Source organism: Pagrus major, chromosome 17, assembly GCF_040436345.1.
Source record: "Pagrus major chromosome 17, Pma_NU_1.0".
NCBI lineage: Eukaryota > Metazoa > Chordata > Actinopteri > Spariformes > Sparidae > Pagrus > Pagrus major.
The window spans coordinates 22,298,252-22,306,356 of record NC_133231.1 but is presented as its reverse complement, the minus strand read 5'-3'; positions in this window follow the sequence as shown (position 1 = coordinate 22,306,356).

The following is an 8,105-nucleotide window of genomic DNA, read 5'->3' as shown; positions in this document are numbered from 1 at the left end:
GTATGTTGGCATTACAGAATGACGTTGCATTGTGTTGAGCCAGGTTCAACTTTTTACCTCCGCCAAGGAAATTATGTTTTCACTCCTGTTCGTTTGTCTGTTGGTTTGTCAGCAGGATACCATAATGGAGGATGGGTCTCGGGAAAAAGAATAGACCCATTAACTTTTGGTGTGGATCCAGATAAAAGGACAGATCAGGGATTTTTTTTCTCACTTTCTTAAACATTGCAAAAATTTCTCAGGGAATAATACATCGATCTTGAGATTTCGTGAGCTCAAATTATGTTTAACCACTGATGGTTGGTTTATAATTTAGAGTGATACAGAGTAACGGTTAGTTTGATATTAGATTAGCCTTGATTGAACTAAAGGGGACTGTTGTCGGAGGTATGCGCTCTATTAAGTGCCATTCTAGTTGCACTGTGTAACCCTAGATCTGCAGAAGAGCCTCAGCTGACCTCAGTGGTCTCACTGGAATGAATGAGAGGGCTGCCTTTTTTTCACATATTGCCATGTTGGTCTGAACGTAGCCCTCTAACTTGTATCCCCCTCTTATTCTTTCCCTCTATCTCTCCTCCTCTGATCCGTCTACCCCCCGTGTTCCCAAGCCTGTTAATCAGCAGATTGTTAATGAAGGCCCGAGTTCAAAGACGCACAGAGAGGGAGAGGGAGAGGAGGCACAGTGCGGTAAGATAGGGAGGAGTTTTGGACCAACTGTCTGTTTGTCAAAACATGTCCACTTGTCTGTCTCTTTGCCCGTCTTCTCCTCTGATGTGAGTCCCTCAATGAGCTCCCCGCGAGCACCACAACACAGCGTTTGCTCTTTGGGTTTTCCCTTTCATGTTCCATTAAATGTGAGCGAGAAGGAGACAGAGAGACAGCCAGAGAGTGTGAGAGAGAGATTAATTACATGTTTCAATAATGGAGATTAATTAGTATTATTTAAACATTGACAGTATCAACTAGATGTCAAGCATTTTGTGAAGCACACACTAGAGTTCTCACTTTAATGGGTAAATGCATGTCTCTCCGTGGCAGCCTAAAAGTCATCCCTTCACATATTTTCCCTCCTTCCACTGCTCCTTCAATACTGTACATCAACTCCGCTGGCATCCGAAATTGTTGTTTTCGTGCATATCATTTCATGTTTATTCCTACCTATATTAAGCTTTGCCAGCTTGGGATAGTCTTCCTGACATTTATCTTTCGCTGCTTTTCGAGTACATACACAAACCACAGCTTTTATGAAAGACAGCAGCGCGGAGAAAAACTCTCAAAGTGAAAACGGTCAAGTTAAAAGCACTAACGAGTCAAACCCTTCCCCTCCCCTCCATTCTCCTGATGGATGCCGACACAAAAGTGAAAATACAGCAAGAGAAAAATCAAATAGTGGTGTTGAAGATGTCACACAGCCCGTGAAAAAAAAAATGCCAGTGCTCTCCAGTCGTGGCCCCAATTTGAGAAGGTGACAGGAAGCAGCGAGGGGAGAGAGAGAAAGAAGGCAGAGAGTTACTGTAGAGAGGAGAGCGTGCAGCTCTCAAACCACATCCCGACACCACAGGCCGACTTCACCCTTTTTAACAGCACCATATTTCCCCAAAATGTATCAGACGTAGCACGTGATAGCCAAATGGCAGTGAAATCTCTGATAAATCCAGGGACCAGGGTTTCTCCCGAGGGAAAGGCTGTCTGCTAGAATCATTTATAAGGGAGTGACGAGAAGATCTGTTCAAATAACTATAATAACTAAAAATAACTCAAACATATGGGCACTCACAGCCTTCATACATGCTCAGCCACGTAGAAACACATAAAAATGTGCACATGCAAACACACTTTCACCAACAGTGAACTGGGCAAGAAAAGGCAAATTCAGAAATAGACTGGGATTGGGACGGTATGGAAGTCATTTTTGTGGGAGTGGGATGGGACAGGAGTGAAAATCTACTCCTGTGTGACCTTATCTCAAAAAAATTATTATAAAAAAAAAAAATCCTCTCCTGTTCCCCAAAAGCAACTTCTGTCCAGTTCTGTTCCCGTGTTGTGTGCCGTCAATCCACAGTCCACACGTGTCAAGCACTGGTCAGGTGGAGTTTAAAAAAATATTTTAAAAGACAGCAGAACAGCTGGCATTATTCTCAAAATTAAGGAAACAGTGCTTATTCATTTTAGGACTTTATATTTGCTGTTGTTTTAGAGACTCCTGTCCCTCCTGCTGCCATTGAATCCGTGTCCTGTTCCAGTCACGTGATAAACCTGGGGTTAAGGAACCCAAAAGGGGTTGTGAAGTAAATCTGAGGGATTAATAGGTGATTAACTTGCCAGGCAGTAAAAGTATTTAATATTTATTGCTCGTGAAATCATAATTTTTAGACTTTGGGTCTCGTGAAATAAAACGTGGGTTAATTTTCAGTGGTTACAAACCCAGAAAAGGTTGGGAACTACAGCATCGACTGTATGGATGGATTATGAGATGATCAGCTCCTGCATGGCACAGACATGTGAGAGGCAATCGCCTTTTATGTTTTCTGTGACATTTTTGCAGGTTCAACATTATGATGTGCTGCTTTTGGTTGAAAACTGCAGCTGGAATTGTGTGTGAGATTTGAGCATTCCTGCTTTTGACTGTTCAGCAAGAAATGGTACCACTTCATCAAGAGGTGCAGGCTTGAGGTCTGCTGGACCCAGGTACATACTGTATAACAGCAAGTATGAATCACACACGTACACAGTGTTAAGTAAAATGTTCAATATCTTGAAACCTGATCCATCGACTTGTTTTTGCTCATCCAGCGAAAGATGGTCATGGGGATTTTTTCTGCACCAGCTTCAAATGTATAGCTTTACACGCCCTAACCCTTGGAAGCCGTCCGGTATTAACCTAAGGTCTTTTGGGTTGAGCAGCTCCGGCACTGAAGAGCAGCATATATACCGAGATATGTTTGGTTGGTGTGAGAGTTTGAGATGTATACTGAAGTAACAAGATCTCTGGTTGAACTCTCACAAGACGGAGATGAGGGAAGTGAAGAAAAACCAAACAGCGGGCATCCGCCTCATACTCGGCTCTACGGGGTGCATTTGTGTGCGCGCGCGCATGTGTGTACGTTCGCGTGTGCGCATGTTGTGGGTGTTTGTGTATCCCTTCTCCAGCAGGACCCCCAGATCAAAACCGCAAACCCACTCTCCCTCCCCATGCCTCTCTCTTTCTCTCTCTCTCTCTTTCTCCATTTCTCCACCCCCTCTCTCATTAAAAACTGCAGGCCCTGGCTTCTAATTAAATCCCACTTGAAAAGTCTTAAAGTCAGCCTCAGATTGATTCAATTTGCATTTCTGAACAGAGAACATTGCCTAAAAGGATTAATAAATTGGACGAAAAAATGCCTTCTTTCTGCGCCACGCCGTCAGAGCTTGTAAGACAACATCCAAAGAGAAATATCCCCCCTCAACAAACGTCTATCCAACATATGCTCTTGCTCTCTCTCTTGCACGTCCCTCCCAGGATGCCAGCAGAGATGGGAAGTGTGTATCAGGACTCGCGGTGCATGTGTGTGTGTGTGCGCGCATGCATGTCCTCGTCTGTGGAACAAGCGCAGAGTCCTCTGAGGCACAGTCGGGAAGGAACACACGCAATCTGACTCTCACTGTGTGTACATGTGCATGCATGTGTGTGTGTCTATTTATGTGTGTGTGTGTGTGTGTGTCTGGGTATTTGTGTATGTGTGAGAGGGGCGACTTTGTTGGAGCGTGCCAGAGTGCTGAAAGTGACAAGGAGACACAGTGGGAAAAAGATCCTCGCTGCTCTGTCTGTATGTGCAGAAACAGACCACGGCGGTGGAGCCATGCCATTGGCTAGAGGACACCTACAGCAACATGTTTGGACGTCCAAAAACACATTGCCAGAGACGAGAGCCAGATTCAATTAGTCCGATAAAATGAAAAGAGCAACTAAGACATTTCAAATAGACCAAAAACTGATAACACTGCCAGAAAAAAGAGAGCAAACACTAATGTGAGAGATTACATTTGCATTGACATAATAGGGCTGTTTGGAAATTGTACATTTACAGGCTCTTTTCATAGTTGTATTATATGTAGCTGTGGACGCATGCTAACAAGATTCGGGGGAAATTACCTCTGTAATTTCTTGTGATGACAGCTATCAAAAGCCTTTGCATCCACAAATCAAACGGTGTGTTTTTTTCAAATTATTCGCATGTTTTGAGTGCGTGGATTCTGCTTCTTCGCTCGCCATTTTCAGTGTTTTTTCACCTCTCAGATTTTATGTAAAAAATGAGACGCAACTTATCTTGCTTATTTCATCTGTGATACCTTTATCAAAAGCTGGTCTTTGTCATGTGGTTACAGTCACATTGTGCGTATCTCTCCTCATAATTTCCGTATCTTTTTCTTGCAAGTGCGGTTCTTTTTCAACAGGGGGAAGATTTTGGGAAAGATTTTATGAAATTATCGTGCACCCAAGGACTTTCGCTCACTTCCCTTGTGAGTTTTCCTTTCATGAAAATGTTTTGTGCGTCCAATTTGTTGAAACTTGGGAATGTATGATTTCTACTAGAGTCATTGTCAGTGTTGTTATTTGCCTGTCAAACTCGCTTGTATAACGGCTGATGGACTTTCATAGACTGCTGTTGGGAGCTTGGTGGTTGAAGCCTTATTATTAAAAAACTAGAACCACATGGAGACCCTGACAAACAGACAGGCACACAATATACGGTAGACATGGCTTCACTGCAAGACACTTGGTTTTCCTATAATTACAGTAACTCAGGCAGAAAAAACTAGAATACAATTAGTCCTCAAATACAACTTTAGCAGAACTGTCTGCAAAAAGGGTGGAAAAAACAATGAATTTTACATAATAAAAGGAAGAAATATTCCTCGAAAAGGAAATACAATCCATAATCACCATTAGAACAAAAGTTTGAGAGTTTAAAAAGATTGTGAGTGGCAGAGATTATGTGTTACTGTGCTGTGCTCAAGAGAAAGCACAAAATCATCATGATGAAACAAATGTGAGGAGAGGAAAGTTGCAGAATGATCCGACCCTGCTTTGTATTAAACAACACTGACCCCTAGTGATGTTAGTCAGGATCATCCAGAAAGCAATTAGCATAATGCCTGTGTGCATGCGAGTGTGAACACACTTATGCATGAGGACGGCGAATACCAAAGAGAGGTGTGATATTTCTGTATGAATTGGTTCTGCAGGTGTATGTGTTTGTATTTGTTTTTTCATGTGTGTGTTCATAGTGTGTGTGTGTGTGTGTTTATCGCTAAACATATGTACAATCACGAGAACGTTAGATTTAAGAATAGTCTGTGTGCAGTGCGTGCCCATGAGGTGTGTGTGTGTGTGTGTGTGTGTGTGTTGTGTGTGTGTTCTAATAATGGTGCCTGGTGGACTGGGGCTTCCTTTGATGCGATGAAGGCCGACAGGCGTGAAACAGGTCCAATCAGGCGCGTGGGCGCTGCCAATTAACCCTTTTCACCGTGTGAAACCAAACATAATTGCCTGGGGTGCAGGGGGCCACTGGGCCATGGCCTGCCCAGCGTAGGCTGAAATGGGCATTAGCAGTGCTGCCAGGTGACCATTACACACAATTGAACTGCTGGGTGTTTCTCCAAATCACATAGTTAGAGCTGCTACCCAGACCTAATTGGCATGGCATTACCAAATGGCCCCTATTTCTAATTTTCACACCCACACAATTTATCTGGAATATCTTTAGAGATATTGTACTGCGCCATGTTATTACACTACTGCAGGCACACTGACTGTATCTCAGTGATTTTTTCTCAGATTTCACTCTGGGAGCACGGATTATGTTACGTTTGAATATTAAATTTCTCTATTTGACGTTGCCATAGTTCTGTTCAAAATGTTTTAATATTCCTAACTGGAACAAATAGTGGTTAATAAGTGAAGCTTTGTGTGCGCTGATAATCAAATTTTATTCATGTTATGCTCAAGGCAAATACCCCACATTTTTAGTCAAACACCCAGAACTAGAGCACAGTTTAAATGAAACTAGAGCAGCGCGCTGCACGGCAGTAATACTGCAATAACAACGTTTACTAAAATTCCATTCTTGTTTGTCTTCTCTTGTGATAAATTAAAGATCTATTACTGTTAATGACACTTTATTCCAAGTGAAAGGGCTGCATATGAGCTGAAAACTCAGTTTGTGCAGCATCCTTACGAGCTATTTAGCAGACTCTGTGGTGCAATTTTTTAAATAAAACCACAGCACGAACTTTGATGTTATGCCCTTTTTTGTGTTAGTGTTATTTTGCTAATATGTACTTAATTGAATACACGTGTTAAAAAAAAACTGATTTCCACAAATTGTTTTATACCTTTATGTTACATTCTTTCTGTGATAAGGATATTAAGTCCCCTTTATTCATCACTAAGCTACTCTAAGGCTATTAGAATAATAATTAGCATCATCAGCCTGTTATATTCAAGCATACAATAAAGCTCTACAGTAACTGTCATTTTATTTGCACACACTGTAAAAAAAAATAAGTGTACGGGAAGATACAATGACCTTGAGCTACTACTGTACGCACAGAAAAGTAGATAAATACTCTTTATACAAACAACAAATACAAAACTACATACAATGTTTATATACACATAAAACTCACTGTACAATCGTGTGTACAAGATGGGGGAGTGCTGGAGTACATAATATAATGTATAACTTATAAACTACTGATACGGCCCTCGTGTATATATTGTAAAACGGCATTCAGAGTGGAAAGCAAAGGGAGAATTTCATTGTACAGAGAAACTTGTTTTTTTTAACTGTGCATATGACAATAAATGCTTTGACTTGTAAACAAAGGATGACATGCATCAGACAAGTATGCAAAGTTGTTGACGTTTGTTACAAAATGCAATTAAGCATGGAGCAGGACCAAGATGTGCAAATTCACCACGAGCAAAGTTACTGACGGTGCAAAACAGAGTGGAGTTTGGTTGAGACCGGCACTGTGAAGCTGAGAGTTCTCTGTGGGACAGAGGTGAGGTCTTGTAGAGAGTTATTGCTTTGGACAGGAAAGATTTCCTGTATCGCTCCAGCCTGTTAGAGAAATTGCTCCGCTGTCTCTCCAGCAAGAGGTGGAGACGGTGGTCAGCATTGTCCATAATGCATAACAATTGGTTCTGCACCACAACTTCAAAGGTGTCTGGTTGGCAGCCTATTATAAAAGCCAGCCTTTTAAATCAGTTTAATAAGTCTGATGGTGTCACCGGCTCTAATGCTGCCCCTCCAGCATAGTAGAGCGAAGTAAATATGTAAATATGTGGATATTGATGTATGTGGAAGCAGATAAGAACAAGAAACTGCAGTACAGAAATGCAGCTACACCTCAATCAGGCTGTAATGTAATAAGTTTCCTTCTACACATATATTTATTACAGGACTGTTGCATTGGATCTTATTAGTTTTACCTAATTGTACCTAATAAACTGGCAACTGCGTGGAATGTATCATAAGTACAGCCTGCGTACAAAGGAATATTATGTGGGTAGTTACATGCTATTGCACATATTGTACTATATACTACAGTCAGTAATGTAATGTAACGAAGTACATTTACTCAAGTACTGTACTTATCTTCACTTTGACTCGTACCCTACCTAAGTATTTCCATTTTCTACCACTTAAAACTCCCACTCCACTACATTTTGGAGGTAAATATTCAACTTTTATCTCACTACATTGATTTGATAACTTTAGTTACTCATTACTTTTCAGACTGTAAGCTGCATGAGAGCCAAATGAGTGCATTTTTTCATTAACGCATTTTTTTTTAATCAACAATCACATTAAAAACACAGATTCAGATCATCAGAAAAATGCTGAATATCAGACAGACTTGGGAAGTAATGGAATACATGTAACAGGATTATGTAATTGGGTTACAAAAAAAGGTAACTGTATTCCAATTATTTTATTTATTAATATAAATTATTAAGATTGAATAAAAGTCATCTTTATTAATATTTTTTTTTCTCTGGTCTTTATTGTAAGTATATTATTCATAATGAGGTAGTCCAAAAAGTAATGGAAAATAAT